The 21,908-nt window shown below is 40.9% G+C and overlaps 1 non-coding gene across 1 annotated transcript; it reads left to right on the forward strand.

The window, feature by feature from the left end:
• The first annotated feature begins 3,486 nt into the window (after nt 1-3,486).
• On the forward strand, nt 3,487-3,593 carry LOC122690970. The gene has a single exon (XR_006340222.1). It is a non-coding gene; the product is annotated as a U6 spliceosomal RNA (small nuclear RNA).
• The last annotated feature ends 18,315 nt before the right edge of the window (nt 3,594-21,908 follow it).

Consider the following 21,908-nt stretch of genomic DNA (forward strand, 5'->3'; position numbering starts at 1 on the left):
AAATGCTGGACAGGGTGTGGAGAAAAGGGAACGCCCTTGCACTGTTGGTGGGAATGTAAATTGATACAGGCACTATGGAAGATGGTATGGAGATTTCTTTAAAAAAAAACAACACTAGGAATAAAACCACCATATGACCCAGCAATCCCACTCCTAGGCATATACCCTGAGGAAACCAAAATTGAAAAAGACATATGTACCCTAATGTTCACTGTAGAACTACTTACAATAGCAAGAACATGGAAACAACCTAGATGTCCATTGACAGATGAATGAATAAAGAAGTTGTGGTACATATGCACAATGGAATACTACTCAGTCATAAAAAGGAACATATTTATGTCAGTGCTAATGAGGTGGATGAACCTAGAACCTATTATACAGAGTGAAGTAAGTCAGAAAGAGAAAGATAAATATTGTATACTGACGCATATATATGGAATCTATAAAGATGGTACCAATGAATTTATTTGCAGGGCAGCAGTGGAGAAACAGACATAGAGAACAGACTTATGGACACGGGGAGAGGGGAGGAGAGGGTGAGATGTATGGAGAGAGCAACATGGAAACTTACATTACCATATGTAAAACAGACAGCCAATGGGAATCCACTATGTGTCTCAGGAAACTCAAACAGGGGCTCTGTATCAACCTAGAGGGCTGGGATGGGGAGGGAGATGGGAGGGAGGTTCAAGAGGGAGGGGACATGTGTATACCTATGGCTGATTCATAGCGAGGTTTGACAGAAAACAGCAAAATTCTGTAAAGCAATTATCCTTCAATTAAAAAAGAAATTTTAAAAACTAGTCTTTCAAACTATTTGAAAAAGTAAATTAAAAGCCTTGCTCAATCTCACTCTCCAGAAATACAGTCTGTGGTACGTCAATTTAAAATTTTTATATGTACTCAGAAGTGAAGTGACAAAAGCCTTCTTTTAAGGCATTTTTATCATCACATGGGATACTCTGGTCTATTCACTACAAATTTCATCTGGAGCTCTCCAAACCACAGTTTTGTTTTTTTTTTTTTCCCATTTATTTTTTTTTCTTTTTTTTTTATTCATTTTTTTTTCTTTCTTTTTTTTTTTTTTATTAGTTGGAGGCTAATTACTTCACAACATTTCAGTGGGTTTTGTCATACATTGATATGAATCAGCCTTAGATTTACACGTATTCCCCATCCTGATCCCCCCTCCCACCTCCCTCTCCACCCGATTCCTCTGGGTCTTCCCAGTGCACCAGGCCTGAGCACTTGTCTCATGCATCCCACCTGGGCTGGTGATCTGTTTCACCATAGATAGTATACATGCTGTTCTTTTGAAACATCCCACCCTCACCTTCTCCCACAGAGTTCAAAAGTCTGTTCTGTATTTCTGTGTCTCTTTTTCTGTTTTGCACATAGGGTTATCATTACCATCTTTCTAAATTCCATATATATGTGTTAGTATGCTGTAATGTTCTTTATCTTTCTGGCTTACTTCACTCTGTATAAGGGGCTCCAGTTTCATCCATCTCATTAGGACTGGTTCAAATGAATTCTTTTTAACGGCTGAGTAATATTCCATGGTGTATATGTACCACAGCTTCCTTATCCATTCATCTGCTGATGGGCATCTAGGTTGCTTCCATGTCCTGGCTATTATAAACAGTGCTGCGATGAACATTGGGGTGCACGTGTCTCTTTCAGATCTGGTTTCCTCAGTGTGTATGCCCAGAAGTGGGATTGCTGGGTCATATGGCAGTTCTATTTCCAGTTTTTTAAGGAATCTCCACACTGTTCTCCATAGCGGCTGTACTAGTTTGCATTCCCACCAACAGTGTAAGAGGGTTCCCTTTTCTCCACACCCTCTCCAGCATTTATTGCTTGTAGACTTTTGGATAGCAGCCATCCTGACTGGCGTGTAACTTTCCAAAACTGAACCAGGAAGAAATAGAAGATTTTAACAGACCCATCACAGGCAAGGAAATCGAAACTGTAATCAAAAATCTTCCAGCAAACAAAAGCCCAGGACCAGATGGCTTCACAGCTGAATTCTACCAAAAATTTGGAGAAGAGCTAACACCTATCTTACTCAAACTCTTCCCGAAAATTGCAGATGAAGGTAAGCTTCCAAACTCATTCTATGAGGCCACCATCACCCTAATTCCAAAACCAGACAAAGATGCCACAAAAAAAGAAAACTACAGGCCAATATCACTGATGAACATAGATGCAAAAATCCTTAACAAAATTCTAGCAAACAGAATCCAACAACATATTAAAAAAATCATACACCATGACCAAGTGGGCTTTATCCCAGGAATGCAAGGATTCTTTAATATCTGCAAATCAATCAATGTAATACACCACATTAACAAATTGAAAGATAAAAACCATATGATTATCTCAATAGATGCAGAGAAAGCCTTTGACAAAATTCAACACTCATTTATGATTAAAACTCTCCAAAAAGCAGGAATAGAAGGAACATACCTCAACATAATAAAAGCTATATATGACAAACCCACAGCAAGCATCACCCTCAATGGTGAAAAATTGAAAGCATTTCCCCTGAAATCAGGCACAAGACAAGGATGCCCACTCTCACCACTACTATTCAACATAGTGTTGGAAGTTTTGGCCACAGCAATCAGAGCAGAAAAAGAAGTAAAAGGAATCCAGATAGGAAAAGAAGAAGTGAAACTCTCACTGTTTGCAGATGACATGATCCTCTACATAGAAAACCCTAAAGACTCTACCAGAAAATTACTAGAGCTAATCAATGAATATAGTAATGTTGCAGGATATAAAATTAACACACAGAAATCCCTTGCATTCCTATACACTAACAATGAAAAAACAGAAAGAGAAATTAAGGAAACAATACCATTCACCATTGCAACAAAAAGAATAAAATACTTAGGAGTACATCTACCTAAAGAAACAAAAGACCTATACATAGAAAACTATAAAACACTGATGAAAGAAATCAAAGAGGACACAAACAGATGGAGAAACATACTGTGTTCATGGATTGGAAGAATCAATATTGTCAAAATGGCTATTCTACCCAAAGCAATCTATAGATTCAATGCAATCCCTATCAAGCTACCAACGGTATTTTTCACAGAACTAGACCAAAGAATTTCACAATTTGTATGGAAATACAAAAAACCTCGAATAGCCAAAGTAATCTTGAGAAAGAAGAATGGAACTGGAGGAATCAACCTGCCTGACTTCAGACTATACTACAAAGCCACAGTCATCAAGACAGTATGGTACTGGCACAAAGACAGAAATATAGATCAATGGAACAGAATAGAAAGCCCAGAGATAAATCCACGAACCTATGGACACCTTATCTTTGACAAAGGAGGCAAGGATATACAATGGAAAAAAGACAACCTCTTTAACAAGTGGTGCTGGGAACACTGGTCAACCACTTGTAAAAGAATGAAACTAGAACACTTTCTAACACCATACACAGTTTTTAAAATGCAGGTCTTGGTGCTCGCTTCGGCAGCACATATACTAAAATTGGAATGATACAGAGAAGATTAGCATGGCCCCTGTGCAAGGATGACATGCAAATTCGTGAAGCGTTCCATATTTTTTAAAGTAATTAGCCTCCAACTAATAAAAATAAATGAAAAATAAATAAATAAATAAAATAAAATACAGGTCTTGGCCCATACATGAAATCAACTTAAAGGATCATGATTAACATTTTTTAAAAATGAAAGAGAACAAAATAGATCAGATCAGATCAGAGTGCATTACACACAGTGAGGAGAGGTACTACTTTGTAAGAATTTTGTTTCAGTATCATAGAAAGATAGATGATAGACTGAAAGATGATAGATAATGTAAAATGTAGATGTTGCTGTGGATTGCAGCCAAGAAAAAATTTAAAGCCACTGCTTTAAGCAATATATATATATATACACACACACACATACATATATACATATAAAACATTTCTTTATATATTATTTCATCCCTTTATATATTACATATATATAAATATATACAAAACATTCCTCTTTATAATGGGAGTGAAGTGGTGGGGGATGCAAGCCTATTTTTTCTTGACCAAAAAAAACAATAAATATAATGTAAGCAAGAATACTTAATGTTAACAATTACTCCCCAGAAAAGGAACACTGAATTCCATACTGGATAATGATTCATGTAAATATAAAGTCAGAGCTCCATCAATTCAGATTCCTCTGACTTCTTAGGAATTAAATGATTCAGTAAGAATCATCCACAATGCTTTTATATGTTTACAGTTTAAACAGTACTGTGATATACATTAAGATGCTTGCTGATGATAGATAACCAACAAGGATCTACTGTATAGCACAGGAAACTATACTCAGTATCTTGTAATAACATAATGGAAAAGAATCCGAAAAAGAATATATATGTATACCTGAATCACTCTGCTGTACACTTGAAACTAATACATTGTAAATCAACTATATTTCAATAAAAATTTTAAAAATATATAATAAAAAAATTTTAAGATGGTTGCTGAGGTTTTTCCATTTAGTTTTTTTGTACCTTTCTTCACTCATTTGATTCATTAAACATTATAATCAAACATTTATAACTACCCGCAGGGAACAGGGGACATGGTGGCTCATATAAATGTCATACCTCTTTTGGGTGAGAAGAAGTTAGAGCGGTCATTTATATGGCCCTGGTGTTCATGAATGTCTTTATTTCATACCAGGAAAACACAATGATGTTATATGACCAACTGACTTTACATTATTACATAAATCTTCATGTTCATTTAAGACTAAACTATTGTGGCGGCGCGCACGCACACACACACACACACACACACACACACACACATTGTGATATTTGGGCTTCCCTAGTGGCTCAGTGGTAAAAATCTGCCTGCAACTCAGGCGACGTGGGTTCTATTCCTGGGTAGGGAAGAACCCCTAGAGAAGGAAATAGCAACCCATCCAGTATTCTTGTGTTGGAAATTCCAAGGACAGAGGAGCCTGGTGGACTACAGTCCATGAGGTCACACAGAGTCGGACATGACTTAGCAACTAAACAACAACATTGTGATATTTAGCTACAACACCTGGTTAATGAAGGACTGCACTGAAATTATCAATATAATACAACTAAGTTTCTCCCAAAAGTTAGAACATTTACTGCAACTTGAAATGATCTATCATATTTTCAAGGTCACTGAAGTCAAATTATGGCAAATAGATGGGGAAACAGTGGAAACAGGGGCTGACTTTATTTGGGGGGGGCTCCAAAATCACTGCAGATGGTGAGTGCAGCCATGAAATTAAAAGACGCTTACTCCTTGGAAGGAAAGCTATGACCAACCTAGACAGTACTCTAAAAAGCAGAGATATTACTTTGAGGACAGGGGTCTGTCTAGTCAAAGCTATGGCTTTTCCAGTAGTCATGTATGGATGTGAGAGTTGGACTATAAAGAAAGCTGAGTGCCGAAGAATTGATGCTTTTGAACTGTGGTGTTGAAGAAGACTCTTGAGAGTCCCTTGGACTGCAAGGAGATCCAACCAGTCCATCCTAAATTAGGAATTCCATCCTGAATATTCATTGGAAGAACTGAAGCTGAAGCTGAAACTCCAATATTTTGGCCACCTGATGTGAAGAGCTGACTCATTTGAAAAGACCCTGATGTTCAGAAAGATTGAAGGCAGGAGGAAAAGGGGACGACAGAGGATAAGATGGTTAGATGGCATCACCGACTCAATGGACATGAGTTTGGGTAAACTCCGGGAGTTGGTGATGGACAGGGAGGGCTGGCGTACTGCGGTTCATGGGGTCGCAAAGAGTCAGACACGACTGAGCGACTAAACTGAACTGAACTGAAGTCAAAACTAGTGAATGCACAAAATGGCTTTCAAAATAACATGGACAGGAAACATTTGAGAGACATGGAAACAGTTTTTCCTAAAGTTTTCTTTAAAAGATCACCAAGAAGACTTGATGAAAAAAACTTTTGAATCTTCTGTTTGAGTCTGTTCTTTGCCAGAACACCCACAGCCCAGTGATGTCAGCTCAGCTGATCTATCAATGCAATCATTGAAAGCCATGTGGCAGGGGTAGATACAAATCACAAAGTAAACGTCTGGTGAAATGTAAGGGGTAAACATTCATCTCTAAGGACAGAATTTCATTCTGACATCTAGTCCACCTCCTCATTTCCAAGATGAGGAAACAGAGGCTTGGAGAAGATAAGATTTTCTTTAATTAATAGACTTTTTGAGCAGCTTTAGGTTGAGAGAACAATTGACTGGAAAGTACAGAGAGTTCCCATATAGATAGATCCTCATCCCACCAATCCCGTTTCCCATGTTCATTCAGACATGTTAATCTTTATTAATTTAATTTTACACATGTTAATAGTACATCGTGTGGTACGTTCGTTAAAATTTATGAGCCAATATAGGTATATTACTGTCATTAAAGCTCATAGTTTACATCAGGGTTCACTCTTTGGGTTATACATTTTATGGCTTTGACAAACACATAATAACAAGTATCCACCATTATGGAATCATACAAAATAGTTTCACTGCCCTAAAAATCTATTCATCCCTTTCTCCTTCCTCTTGAACCCTTGGCACACTTTTTATTGTCTCCATAGATTTTAACCATTCTAATAAGTGTGTAGTAGTATCTCATTGTTGTTTTAACTTGCAATTCTTTAATGACATATGAGATTGAGCATGTTTTCATGTGCTTATTTGTCATTGGTATATCTTTTTGGTGAGATGTCTGTTCAGAACATTTGCCCACTTTTAAATTGGGTCATTTTCTTATTGTTGCATTTTAAGAGTTCTTTATATATTTTGGATACCAGTCTTCTATTAAATATACCTTTTGAAAATATTTTCTTCTAGTCTGTGGCTTGTCTTTTAATTTTCTTAACAGAAGTTTTTTTTTTGTTTGCTTGTTTGTTTTACAGAGCACAAGGATGTGAGTAGTCATGGGATGTGTCCCTTTTTGCCCTGAGATAGTTCTGTACATGATTGTGCCTCTGAGGGTGTTGAACGTCTCAGTATAAGGTCCTGGAGTGACACCCCACAGTGTATGGCAGACAGCAGGAAGGACATGGCAGGAATCCTAACTCAAAGCAGAAGTTTTTAATTTTTAAAAATATTATTTATTATTTTAAAAAATTTTTTGGCTGTGCCTCAAGGCATGTGGCATACTAATTAACCAACCAGGGATCAAACCTGCATTGGAAGCTTGGATTCTTAACCACTGCCAGGGAATCCAGAAGTTTTAAATTTTAATGAAGTCCAACTTACCCTGCTTTTCAGTGCTATATCTAAGAAAGTGAAAGTGAAAGTCGCTAAGTCATGTCTGACTCTTTGCAACCTCATGGACTTTATAGTCCATGGAATTCTCCAGGCCAGAATACTGGAGTGGGTAGCCTTTCCCTTCTCCAGGGGATCTTCCCGCCCCAGGAATCAAAACGGAGTCTCCTGCATTGCAGGCAGATTCTTTTTTTTTTTTTTTTTTAACCAACTGAGCTATGAGGGAAGCCCCAGAAGTCATCACCAAATCCAAAGTCACCTAGATTTTCTATGTTATCTTCTAGGGGGTTATTTTTCTATTGTTTAACAGGTATGCTGTGTTTAGTCATTCAGTCGTGTCCAACTCTTTGCGACCCCATGGACTGTAGCCCGCCAGGCTCCTCTTGTCCATGGGGATTCTCCAGGAAAGAATACTGAAGTGGGTTGTCATGCCCTCCTCCAGGGGATCTTCCCAACCCAGGGATTGAACCCAGGTTTCCCACATTTCAGGTGGATTCTTAACCGTCTGAGCCACCAGGGAAGCCCGTTTAACAGGTATAATTGCCAAATAAAATTGTAAGATAAAGTGTACAATGTGATGACTTGATATATGTATATATTGTAAAAGGATTTTCCCCACCGAGTTAACACATCCATTATCTACATTCATTTATTTACATTTTTGCACGTGTGAGAACATTTATGTTCTACTCTCTTAGCAAATTTAAATTATATAATACAGCAGTATCGACTATATAGTTACTACACTATACATTAGATCCTCAGTCAGACCTTATTCATCTTAAAACTGAAAATTTGCACCCTTTTACCAGGTTCTCCCTCTCTCTCCCACCATCCATCCACCGGCAATTACTTTGCTTCTCTGTTTCTATGAGCGTGACTTTTTTTTTTTTTCCTTTTTGATTACCCATATAAGTGTGCATTTGTCTTTCTCTCTCTGGCTTATTCCACTTAGAAATGATACCCTCCACATTCATTTATGATGTTATAAATGACAGGATTTCCTTCTCTCTTTTTGGCCACCCTGAAGGATGATCTTTGTTCCAAATCAGGGAACTTAGTTCCCGTGCCCCCTGAAGTGGAAGTGTGGAGTCCTAACCTCTGGACCACTAGGGAATTCCCAGGATTTCCTTCTTTTTAAAGGCTGAATAATATTCCATCGTACATACATACCACATCTTCTTTAACCCTTCAGTCATTGACTAAATCTTAGGTTGTTTCTATACGATGGCTACTGTGAATAGTGCTGCAGTGAACATGGGGGTGCAAATATCTCTTCAACTTAATGATCTAGGGACTTCCCTAGTGGTCCAGTGGTAGGCACTATGTGCTTTCACTGCTGAGGGCCAGGGTTCAATCCCTGGTCGAGGAACTAGGATCCCACAAGCTGTGGAGTACAGCCAAAAAAAAAAAAAAAAAAAAATTTGGTTTCTTTTGGAATATAAACCCAGAAGTGGGAATACTGAATCACTTGGAAGTTCTCTTTTTACTTTTTTAGGTATCTCCATACTGTTTTCCATAGTGGCTGTCCCACCACCAGTAGACAAGGATTTCCTTTCTCCACATCCTCACCAGCATTTGTTATCTCATCTTTTTGATGATAGCCATTCTGACAGGTGTGAAGTGATATCTCAGAACAGTTTTGATTTGCATTTCCCCAATGATTACAGATGTTGAGCTCCTTTTCATCTATCTGTTGACCATTTGTTTTCTGGGAAAATGTCTATTCGGGTCCTTTGCCTATTTTAAAAATCTAGGGATTTTAGTTTTGCATTTAGGTCTATTATCCACTTTGAGTTAATATTCGCAAAAGTGTATGATCTGCATCTCAATTCGATCTTTTGCACGTGACTATCCTGTTCTCACAGCATTTGTTGAATAGACTATCCTTTGTCCATTGAATTGCCCTTGCTTCTCTGTCAAAGAAAGGGTAGACATTTTCAATAACACATCCAGGTGCTCTTTTTGTGTCAGGTTTTTCTGCTGTAAACCAACTACATCTGCATTTAAGGGAACAGCAATGGAGTCAAGGATCTAGTGTTTATTAATATAATCTAAGCTCCTTCAATTACAAGCTGTGAGATCAGGGGCAAGTTACTTCTCTGAGCCTCAGTCTTCTAAACTACATAATGGGTTTGATAATAATAGATTGATAATAATCATAGGGTTATCATGAGACAAATTAGATAATATATGTAAAATAACTGGCACCTACTAACTGCTCAATAAATGTTATTATTACAGGGGTTACTATTATTACAGTATTCTAAATTTAACTTGCTTGCTGTCTCAGGGACTCACCATCAAAACATATCAAACAAGAAAATACACATATTTTTCTTCATTCTCTAGATTTCTTTCTAATTTTTATAAAATTGTGTACCATTTAGGTTTGTCGGTTCTCTTTTCAAAACCACATTCTCTGTCAACTCATCTATAGTGACAGAAAGCATATCAGTGCTTTTTCTGTGGCCAGAGATAGAGGAAGGAACACAGGGAAACTTTTGGGGACAAATAAAATGTTCTGGTTTTTTATTGTGGCAGGGCTTTCATGGGTGTTTACATCTGTCAAAATGATGAATTGTATACTTTAAGTGGGTGCAGTTGATGGTACATACACTGTATCTTAATAAAGCTTAAGCACATATCTCATTATGAGACAAGCCAGGAAATGTAAATACTATCTAGACACTGATATCAAAGAATTTTACAAATTTCTTTGCATGTAAGAATGTACTGCAGTTATTTTGAATTTTTTGAAAAAGAAGCCCTTAGAATCTTCATACACTGCTGATGAGAATGTAAATTGGTGCAGCCACTATGGAAAACAGTGTGATTACTCCCAAAATTAAGAACAGAACTACTGTATGATCCAGATACTCCAGGTTTTTTTGCCACACCACTCGGCTTGCAGGATCTCAGTTTCCCAACCAGGGATTGAACCAGGGTCTAGCAGTGAAATCCTGGAATCCTGGCCACTAGGCCATTAGGGAACTCCCCCGGCTATTCCACTTCTGACTATTTATGTAAATAATACAAAAACACTAATTCAAAAAGATACATGCACCCCTATGCTCATCTCAGTATTATTTACAATAGCTACGTGCCCATCAGTGGATGAATGGATAAAGAAGATATGATGCACACACATACACACACACACACACAGGAATACTAATCAGTCACAAAAAGATGAAATCTTGCCATCTGCAACAACATGGATGGACCCTGAAGGTATAATGCTGAGTGAAATTAGTCAGACTGAGAAAGAAAAATACCACATGATTTCACACATATGTGGATTAAAACACACACACACAAATAAATGGACAAACCAAAACAAAACAAACACACAAAGAACAGTGCAGTGGTTACCAGAGGGAAAGGGAGGAAGGGCAAAATGAGTGAAGGGGGTCAACTCTATGGTGATCGATAGAAACTAAATTTTCTGTGGTGAGCACACTGTAGGGTGTAGAGAAGTGGAAATATAACGCTCTACACCTGAAACATACGTTCTAAACCAATGCTAACCTCAATGTAAAAAAATAGTAAGGAGCCACTGTATTTTAGAGATGCATATAGAAATATTTACAGGTGAAATCCAATTTGTATGGAAATACAAAAAACCTCGAATGGCCAAAGTAATCTTGAGAAAGAAGAATGGAACTGGAGGAATCAACCTGCCTGACTTCAGACTATACTACAAAGCCACAGTCATCAAGACAGTATGGTACTGGCACAAAGACAGAAATATAGATCAATGGAACAGAATAGAAAGCCCAAAGATAAATCCACAAACTTATGGACACCTTATCTTTGACAAAGGAGGCAAGGATATACAATGGAAAAAAGACAACCTCTTTAACAAGTGGTGCTGGGAAAACTGGTCAACCACTTGTAAAAGAATGAAACTAGAACACTTTCTAACACCATACACAAAAATAAACTCAAAATGGATTAAAGATCTAAATGTAAGACCAGAAACTATAAAACTCCTAGAGGAGAACATAGGCAAAACACTCTCCGACATAAACCACAGCAAGATCCTCTATGACCCACCTCCCAGAACATTGGAAATAAAAGCAAAACTAAACAAATGGGACCTAATGAAACTTAAAAGCTTTTGCACAACAAAGGAAACTATAAGGTGAAAAGACAGCCCTCAGATTGGGAGAAAATAATAGCAAATGAAGAAACAGACAAAGGATTAATCTCAAAAATATACAAGCAACTCCTGAAGCTCAATTCCAGAAAAATAAATGACCCAATCAAAAAATGGGCCAAAGAACTAAACAGACATTTCTCCAAAGAAGACATACAGATGGCTAACAAACACATGAAAAGATGCTCAACATCACTCATTATCAGAGAAATGAAAATCAAAACCACAATGAGGTACCATTACACGCCAGTCAGGATGGCTGCTATCCAAAAGTCTACAAGCAATAAATGCTGGAGAGGGTGTGGAGAAAAGGGAACCCTCTTACACTGTTGGTGGGAATGCAAACTAGTACAGCCGCTATGGAGAACAGTGTGGAGATTCCTTAAAAAACTGGAAATAGAACTGCCATATGACCCAGCAATCCCACTTCTGGGCATACACACTGAGGAAACCAGATCTGAAAGAGACACGTGCACCCCAATGTTCATCGCAGCACTGTTTATAATAGCCAGGACATGGAAGCAACCTAGATGCCCATCAGCAGATGAATGGATAAGGAAGCTGTGGTACATATACACCATGGAATATTACTCAGCCATTAAAAAGAATTCATTTGAATCAGTTCTAATGAGATGGATGAAACTGGAGCCCCTTATACAGAGTGAAGTAAGCCAGAAAGATAAAGAACATTACAGCATACTAACACATATATATGGAACTTAGAAAGATGGTAACAACAACCCTATATGCAAAACAGAAAAAGAGACACAGAAGTACAGAACAGACTTTTGAACTCTGTGGGAGAAGGTGAGGGTGGGATGTTGCGAAAGAACAGCATGTATATTATCTATGGTGAAACAGGTCACCAGCCCAGGTGGGATGCATGAGACAAGTGCTCGGGCCTGGTGCACTGGGAAGACCCAGAGGAATCGGGTGGAGAGGGAGGTGGGAGGGGGGATCGGGATGGGGAATACGTGTAAATCTATTGCTGATTCATGTCAATATATGACAAAACCCACTGAAAAAATAAATAAATAAATAAATAAATATTTACAGGTGAAATCATATGAGATGTGATATGTGCATCAAAATAAATGAGGGACGTCAGGACTGGGTGGGGGGTTAGATGAAACACATTTGACCATCAGCAGATCATTATTGAAGGTAGGTGGTGTCTACAGGACGTTCATTCCACTATTCTCTTTTGTGTATGCTTGAAATTGTCTGTAACTTAAAATTTGAAAAACCCCACACATGGCAGGAATTATTATCTTTACTTCAACTAGTAAGGTGAACAAGCCTGAAAGTATCCCTAAGTTTTTCTTTATTGTTTCTGCATACCATTTTTTTTTTGGAGTATTAAACAGAAAAAGGGTTATTGCACAGCCATGCAAGGATATGGGCGGCTCATGCCTTAAAAACCCCAAAACTTGGACTTCCCTGGTGGCCCAGTGGTAAAAAATTCACCTTAAATGCAGAGGTCATGGGTTTGATATACCCCTGGTCTGGGAAGATTCCACATGCCGCGGAGCAACCAAGCCCATGTGCCACAACTACTGAGCCCCTACATCTAGAGCCCTCAAGCCACAACAAGAGAAGCACCGCAATGACAAGCCCAAACACCTCAACTAGAGAGTAGCCCCTGCTCATGCCAACTAGAGAAAAGTCTGCACAGCAACGAAGACCCAGCACAGCCAAAAATAAAGAAATAAATAAATTCAAAAAAACTCCCCAAAAGCTTTCAGCAGAGCCCTTTTCTAGGATGGGGAGGGAGGGGCAAACGTCTTGGTGTCAAGACCTGTTCTTTTTTTTTTTTTTAAGACCTGTTCTTGAGGTCAGGTGACAAAGTTCCTGCAAACCTCCACCAAACAAGTATTATTCTCTGTTCTGACAAGAAAGGGCAAGGTCCCAAGGCTCAACATTCACCCTCAGAGCTCCAGGTCCTGGTTGAGAGGAGGGGGTCCCTGCACCGGCGGTCACCCTGCCCCAAAGCGTTCACCCAGCACCCAGGCTGGGTCCTCCCAACCAGTGCCAGGCCTGGCTGAGGAGACAGATCTCAGCTGGTGGCGCCCTCAGAGCCGGGTCCCCAGATCTCGCCTAGCCATCCTCGCTGAGGGAGCTAGGCGCCCAGGGCCCAGCCGGTCCCCAGGCTCCTCAGGTACCTGAAATCGGGGGCCAGTCAGGACCCACAGTCTGTGACCCATGCAGATGGCCGCTGCCATTAGGTCGCAGAGACGGGAGTGGGGGAGAAGGTCACTGCCACCTCAAGGCCTGGGCCTGGCCAGTGGGCGGCCTTGGCCAGGGCTCTGGAGCCCTCCAGACACAGCCCCCAGCCTGTCCCCTGGGCCGCCGGTCCCCCCAGCTCTCCCACCAGCTGGAGGACAGGTGAGCTAACTGCCCCCTCAGAGGGCTGGGATCTGCCTCTTGCCTCAGTCTCCACCTGCAGACCACGACTCCCCGGACCGTTGGCCCACCAACGGTCATTCGTGACAGCTGCTCACTTAGGGGAGGGGCCAGTGCGGTGCTGACCAATGGCTGAGCAGGAACACCACTGCTTGCTCAGTGACAGGTGCTCACTTGGGGGACGGGGCTGAGTGACCCTTAGTGATCTCATGGTAACCACGGCCTGGTAACGGGGCCTGCACACCATTTTTAACTTTCATTTGTAACTAAAAATGTTGAGGTAATTGTGGATTCACACGCAGTGTAAGAAATATTATAGATACAGCCTTCATCCACTGTGCCCAGTTTCCTCCAAAGGTTAACAGCTTGCAAAATTATAGTTGTTGTTCAGTCACTAAGTCGTCTCTGACTCTTTGTGGTCCCATGCACTGCAGCACGCCAGGCTCCTTTGTCCTGGACTACCTCCCAGAGTTTGCTCAAATTCATGTCCATTGAGTTGGTGATGCTATCTAACCATCTCATCCTCTGCCGCCCCCTTCTCCTTTTGCCTTCAATCTTTCCCAGCATCAGGATCTTTTCCAATGAGTCAGCTCTTCTCATCAAGTGGCCAAAGTATTGGAGCTTCAGCATGAGTCCTACCAATGAATATTCAAGGTTGATTTTCTTTAGGATTAACTAGTTGGATCTCCTTGTTGTCCAAGGGACTCTCAAGAGTCTTCTCCAGCACCACAGTTCAAAAGCATCAATTCTTTATCCAGCCTGGCATTTCGCGTGATGTATTCTGCATATAAGTTAAATAAGCACAATGACAATTTACAACCTTGATGCACTCCTTTCCCAACTTTGAACCAGTCCGTTGTTCCATGTACAGTTCTAACTGCTGCTTCTTGACCTGCATACAGGTTTCTCAGGAGACAGGTAAGGTGGTCTGGTACTCCCATCTCTTGAAGAATTTTCCAGTTTGTTGTGATCCAACAATCAAAGGTTTTAGCATAGTCAGTGAAGCAGATGTTTTCCTGAAGTTCTCCTCCTTTCTCTATGACCCAACAGATGTTGACAATTTGGTCTCTGGTTCCTCTACCTTTTCTAAATCCACCTTGTACATCTTGAAGTTCTCGGTTCACATACTGTTGAAGCCTAGCTTGAAGGATTTTGAGCATTACTTTGCTAGTGTGTGAAATGAGTGCAACTGTGCGGTAGTTTGAACACTCTTTGGCATAGCCTTTCTTTGGGATTGGAATAAAAACTGACCTTTTCCATTCCTGTGGCCACTGCTGAGTTTTCCAGATTTGCTGGCATAATGAGTGCAACACTTTAACAGCATCATCTTTTAGGATGATGAAATAGCTCAGCTGGAATTCCATCACTTCCACTAACTTTCTTCGTAACCCCAGTTTTACCTGTACTCATTTTTGTGTTTGTGTGTCCTTGTGTATTAAGTGCTACACAATTTTATCCCTGTGTAGATTCATGTATCCATCACCACTATCAAGATACTGAACAATTCCAATGCCACAAGCACAAGGATTCCTCCCTCATGTTGCTGTTCTATAATCACACTCACATTCCTTAAACCTTACCCCTAATCCCTAAAGTCTGGCCGCTACTAATCTCTCCTGGATTTCTAAGGTTTTGTCATTTCAAAAATGCTGTATGAGTGGAATGATAAGGCAAGTAACCTTTTGGAATTGGCTTGTTTTGCTCAACATAATTCCCTATAGATTCACTCAAGTTGTGTGTATCAATTGTCCCTTTCTTTTTATCGCTGAGTAGGATTCTGTGGTATGGATTGTAGAACGGCTTGTTTAACTATTCACCAGCAGAAGGACATCTGGGCTGATTTCAGTTCTTGGCTCTTACAAATAAAGCTGCTATGAACATTCACAGATGCATTTTTCATCTAACATTTTGTTTTGCTAGCAGTATAATAATTTCTCTTATTCATTAATCTTAGACTATTGGTAATTTTCCAAACTTTCCAAGTAAAATCTGTTGGGTTAATTGCTTTATACATTTTAAGCATGTGTAATTTCCCTTAAGTGAGATTATGAAGCATTTTCTAAGTGGTATTATGAATTTCTCTGACTTTTCTTCTAACATACTTTGAAAAGCAAGTCTCAATAGAAATTTGTAAACGACCTTACAATTATAGACCTCTTGAAGACTATGAAAGCTTTACATTAGTGCTGGTTTCCTCTTTGCAAGAATTAAATGAAGCAATCTTGCTGTAACTTCTGCACCTCATAAATATGTATTAGGAGACAAATTTTCCAAGTGATACATTTATATGCCATCACTAAGGGTCAGAGAACATGTTACAGGTTTGAAATTTGTGCCCTTGGGTCTTTGGGCATAAAGTACAATAATGACGTAATTTACATTCAGCCACAGATACACTGAAAATTGCCAAATACCAGGCTATTCTATTTTCAAAAACCACCACTGATCCTTTTAAGGGCAAAGTATGCTTTTGTTGTGGTTATTTACCTGCCTGAGCTCTAAGCTGATCCTTTTAACTCTGCTGTGATACCAGGGCTGGGGCTCTGCAAACTGCTCTTCCAAACTCCCAAGCCAGTTCCCTTCCCATCAGGTTCTGTCAGTGGAGGTTCTGATGGAGGACTGGAAGGAGGGACAATGGACCTATGGTTGCCAGCTTCCATCAACAGCCACCACTCTCCCCCAACCTCATGCAGGGCTCCAGCCTCCGGCTTCTTTCAGCCTTCCCAGCATCACCATACCACAGCACCACAGAGGTACCAGTGCCCACCAATCACACCTTCTTAGGGGTCTGAGCAGGGGCTGCGGGAGTGCACCCACCAAAGGTCCACACACCAGCCTGTGCAGGGCCTCTCTTCCAAGCTCTGAGGTCCTTGTAATCCCACTTCTTTCCTTTCATTCTCTGAGCCCTAGGCGTGGGAGCTGCTTCTTGCATTTACTAATATCAGCCCTAGGGGTACAAGAAGCAGTGACAAAAATCCAAGTTGCCTTCTTATCTTTTCTTCCAGCTGTGTATCCAGTTCTCTGTATTGAATCTGCTCTGTTGGAAACACTTTGTATGCCTTTCTGTTTTCCTGTAGCTTTCACAGAACTGCAAATACACATTTGCAAAGTTTTCAGTACCTTATCTCTTTCCTTTCCAACTGCAAGAGTCATAATCCTTATTCAGTAGAATACGTAGTTAACTTCAGGCCTTGGAGGGGGAAGGGGTTAGGTGAACATCAGACATTCTTTGCTTGTAAGCAACAGATGGGCTCAGGCTAACTTAAGCAAAAAGGGAATATATGGTAGGGCCTGAGGAGATGACAGAATAAAAGAGCTATTCTAGACATCTCAGAAGCAGGAACCAGTGGCCAGCACTTTGGGGTGCTTCACCAGCAGTAGTCTAGGGAATCCACATTTCAGAAAGGGTGTGGTTGATTGGCCCCTGGGGGTTAAGTACCTCTGCTTTGGCTGCTGGAGAGTAGGGTATCCTGATGGACAGTCCTACCAAACTGTAAGAAGTCTGGAGAAGGAAGTGGAGCTCACTTTGGAGGAGGAAGAATGGACAATGGCCAGCAATTACCGAGTCCATTGAACTTCAGAGGAGGTCTTCAGCTATAAACTAAAATGTATTATATACTAAAACTTTGAATAAAAGAACATACTATCGGTAGAAAGCTCAGAGAAAGTTTTCTAAAAGGAGGTTCTATGTGAGAAGACTTCTCATCTCTGCTATGGATTGGGTAAAGGTCAGGAGGAATTTCCTATTCAATATTTTTCATTTGAGAAGTATTTATTTACTTCGCCCCGGTGATTCTAAGTCTAAGCCCCAGGGATTCTGGTCTAGGTCATTTCCTTGACTCACTGTCACCAATGCAGAGCTCAACTGGCTTAACCTTAAAGGCTAGCACAGCAGGGTAAATTGGCCTTTCAGAAATCTAGAGGGATACTCCACAAGGGTTAAATATTAACTAATTTATAAGTATAAAAGAATTACTTCACTCTACCTAATATCACAATGGTAAATGAAAACAAAGTACAAGTTCAAACAAGTCGAGTGTGCTTTCAATTTTATAATAATTTTCCTCCAACTCCCTCTCACACAATTGCATTAAATATTTTAAGATAGATTACTTAGAATTGTATCACCCTAAAGCAAATCTGTCCATTTGTCTCCATCACTCATCTACCATTGCTTTTGATATTTCTTTATAAAATGTGTGGGATTTATTCTGTTTATAAGACTAATGTCTGTCCATTGAAGAAAACTTTTAAATAGAGCAACATATAGAGAACAAAACCACCACCATCCATAATATCAGCAACCAAGAGACAATGACTATTAATGTTTTCGTGTATTTTCTTCCACTCCTAATGATTTGGATAAAAACAATTTGACCAGAAACAAAAATTGGTATTCTTTATGTACTTCTTTTACTTGTGTTAATTTTCAGATTTTTCTGTAATGAGTTTTCCTTTCTTAATAAGAAAAACAAACAATACAGGGATGTATAAAAGAGCAGGCGAGCTGTGTGTTGTTCATTCCAGGTACCTCCAGTTCCTGTAACACTGCTTGGCACACAGTGAGAACTGCAACATCTTTTTGAATGGCTACAATTTTTTGCCAAAAACTAGTAAGAAAGAGTTGCTAATGAACAGATTCATCCACAGCTATGTCCGGATATTATTTCCCTCTCTCATTCCTTTTGGTTAACAGTTCATTTTATCACATACAACCATTTTTGCTGCCTTAATAGAAGACCAAGTAAATACAAATTCCAACTCCAACATTCACTATGTGACCTTGGCACTGTTTACCTGAGCTTCCTTGTCTGGTAAGCTCTGGTTCAGTTGCTGGGGGTACACCAAAACAAAGATCCTGCCATTGATTTGCATTCTAGTGTAGAAGAAGCCTATGAACAAACATTTGTTGAGTGGTAATAAGTGCTCTGAAAAAAAAGAAAGGGGGCAGAAAGTGATTACCTGTGGAGGCAGATGAGGGTGTGTTGCTGTTTTATAAGGGGCGGTCAGATAAAGAACAGACTTGTGGTTGCCATGTGGGAAGAGGGAGGGGAAGGAAGGATTGGGAGTTTGGGATTAGCAGATGCAAACGATTATATATAGGATGGATAAACAACGAGATCCTAGGGTATAGAGCACCGGGAACTATATTCGATATCTCACAATAAACTATAATGGAAAAAAATATGAAAAAGAATATATATATATGTATAACTGAATCACCTTGCTGCACAACAGAAATTAACACAACATTGTAAATCAACTATACTTCAATAAAATTTTTAAAAATTCATAAAGGGTAGTCAGGAACTGGCTACAGGTTTCAAAAAATATCCTAGTGACCAGTCTCAAACCACAAGTTGTGACTCATCACAATCATGAAAGCAATGTAGGGAGTCATTTGAGTATTTTAAAAAATGAAATAAAATACCAGAGTGCACTGCACATATTAAAGGCTAGCACCGTGTGGTATAACTTGTTTTGGTCTGTATACAAGTGTACTAATCTGTAAAACAGAGTCGGCGTGGAGAAATTGGTGGTTAACACTATAGCAACTTTGAGGTAAGCAGTGTTAGAAACAGGTACCTAAACAGGGCATCTCTCGGTTAAGATAGTCCACACCTTGTGAGTGCGTTAGCGTCAGTTGTGTCCGAATCTTTGTGACCCTATGGACTGTAGCCGGCTAGGTTCCTCTGTCTACGGGACTCTCCAGGCAGGAATAGGAGAATGGGTTGCCATTTGCCATTTTCTCCTCCAGAGGATCTTCCCTATTTGATTAGTAGACTTAGCTAAGTGCAAGAGAGACAAAAAGACAACCACAGAGAAAGTAAGAGAAAAGATCAGGACCAGAGCTAAGTAGGTGGGGTGAAAGGCAAAAAACCATAACTTAACAGTTTGCAATTCAAGAGAGAAAAACTGATATCACATTTTTGAGGCAAAAAAGTACCTAGCCAGAAAAAAGACCAAAAATTTTTGGAGAAATAAAACTGGCAGATTCAATTTAACAACAAAATCCAGAACTAACACAGGATGCTGTACCAGATACTTTTGGATTAAGTGTATGATAGCACCCGAATATTTTCACGAACTCCCAAAATATCTGTTCTGTATTTCCTACTCAGACACTTAGTGAGGCAGACAGCATAAAGATTTTGAAATCATATCATCTGGAAAGATTTCTTTCAACCCTTTAAACATTTAATAGGTTTTAGAAATCATGCCTACCCATCAGAAAATAAGTAAAATATATTAATGGGAGACTGGAAAACAGCTGCCAAGCCTTCAATTATTCTTGAACAAGGTGGGCAACCACAGTCCTCCATCTAAATCTAACCTGCCACCAGTTTTTGTAGGGCCCAGGAGCTCAAAAAATTTTTTCCATTTTCAAGCGGTTGAAAATAATCAAAAGAACATTTCGTGACTCGTGAAAGTTATATGAAGTTCACATTTCAGTGCCTATTAAGTTTTATTGGAATACAGCCAGGTTCACCCATCTTGTCTAGGGCTGCTTTCTCGCTGTAATACTGACGAGTACTTGCCCCCAAAGACTGAAATATTTACTATCTGGCCCCTTTTAGGAAAAAAAAAAAACAACATTTACCAACCAGTGTTTTAGAACAAGAGGGCTGTGTTTAAACACCCTTCCAACCCTCTTCCCTCTCCAGCCGCTCCTCCCTTCCCCAGCTTCAGTCACTAACATTCCTGGGCCTGACTTGAAAGGGAGAGCGTTATAATAATGAATTGTATCATATCGGAAACCAGAGACACCAGACAGTAAATTTCTATATAAGGTAATACGAGTGGTTCTGCCATGGACTAGAGGAATGCCTGGGTTTGTTTCCCGATCAGAAAAGTGGGCATCAGAGCAGCAACTGCCCGATTTCTTTTGAGAATCACCATCGTCGCTTGCAAGAAGGCACTTGGAAAATAGCACAGCAGCAAGTGTTCTGGGGCAGGGGTGCTTTTGCAGGGAGGGCCTTCCCTCAGAGTCTGGATGTACACTGAGGTTGCCTTTGCGCTAGGCTCCTCGGCCACCTCCCCCCAGCACGTCCCCTTTGCTCCTGGCCCTCATTTTCATTCCCTTTTGGCCTTGCAGCCTGCTTTCTCCTCACCCCTGCGTACCCCTCAGGGGCTACCAAGTTCCAGGGCAGAGCAAGGCTCAGGCAAGCCGGTCCCAGGTCAGCTCTACCCAGCTCTTTAAAGCTTCGCCAGCCTAGGGTGGGGTCACCCTGGGACCCCCGCAGGTGACAAATATGACTCAGCAAGGCCCAGGGCTAGGACGGAGACAAGAATGGCAGTGCAGGAATAAAATCCTCTGCAGTACGACAGGCCTCAAATATCATTTTAAAGACTCGAATTTGTTAACAAACAAAAACGTAACTCAAATCTGCCTCAGGGCCCTGGCGGCCTGTGCTTGAACAGGCCGCAGCTTTAGCCTACAAGGCAGGCCCAGCGGCTTGAACAGTCAGAAAACGCCCGCGGCCTCTACTAAAGGCCCCCTTGGCCTCCAACAATCCCACCTCGGCTCGACCAGGCCCCAGAAAAGGCCAGTCGGCTGGAGGGAGAACTTTCAGAGTGCACAGATTTATGCATGTCCGTGACTGTCAGGGAGACTTTGAGGGCACAGTAGTCTCTGGAGACTAGAAACCATTTTCCTCTCTAGCGCTGAGATTTTGCTTGGCTAAGCGGCAGCAGCCTCCCAGCCCCCCACCCCCACCGCCAAAGCCGCAGCAAACAGCCACGTCCCGCGGCCCCCGGGCTCGCCGCCCCGGGGCTCGCAGCCCCCACGCAGCTTGCACGCCGCGCCTCCCTTCGCCCCACCCCCGCGCGCCCCCATCCGCCCCCGCGGCCTGCCCTGGGAGCGCCAGGCGAGCCCTCGCGCCTGCGCCTCGCCAACTTCCTGCCGCGGAACGCCCCGCCCACCCCCAGAAGCCCGCCTCCGAACGCCGCGTGAAACCTGCCTGCTGCCAGTCATTGGTCAAAAAGACGAAGCCGTTGGCTCCCAGGCCCGCCCTAGCCACCGCCTCTCACTT

This window comes from Cervus elaphus, chromosome X (genome assembly GCF_910594005.1).
Source record: "Cervus elaphus chromosome X, mCerEla1.1, whole genome shotgun sequence".
Classification (NCBI taxonomy): domain Eukaryota; kingdom Metazoa; phylum Chordata; class Mammalia; order Artiodactyla; family Cervidae; genus Cervus; species Cervus elaphus.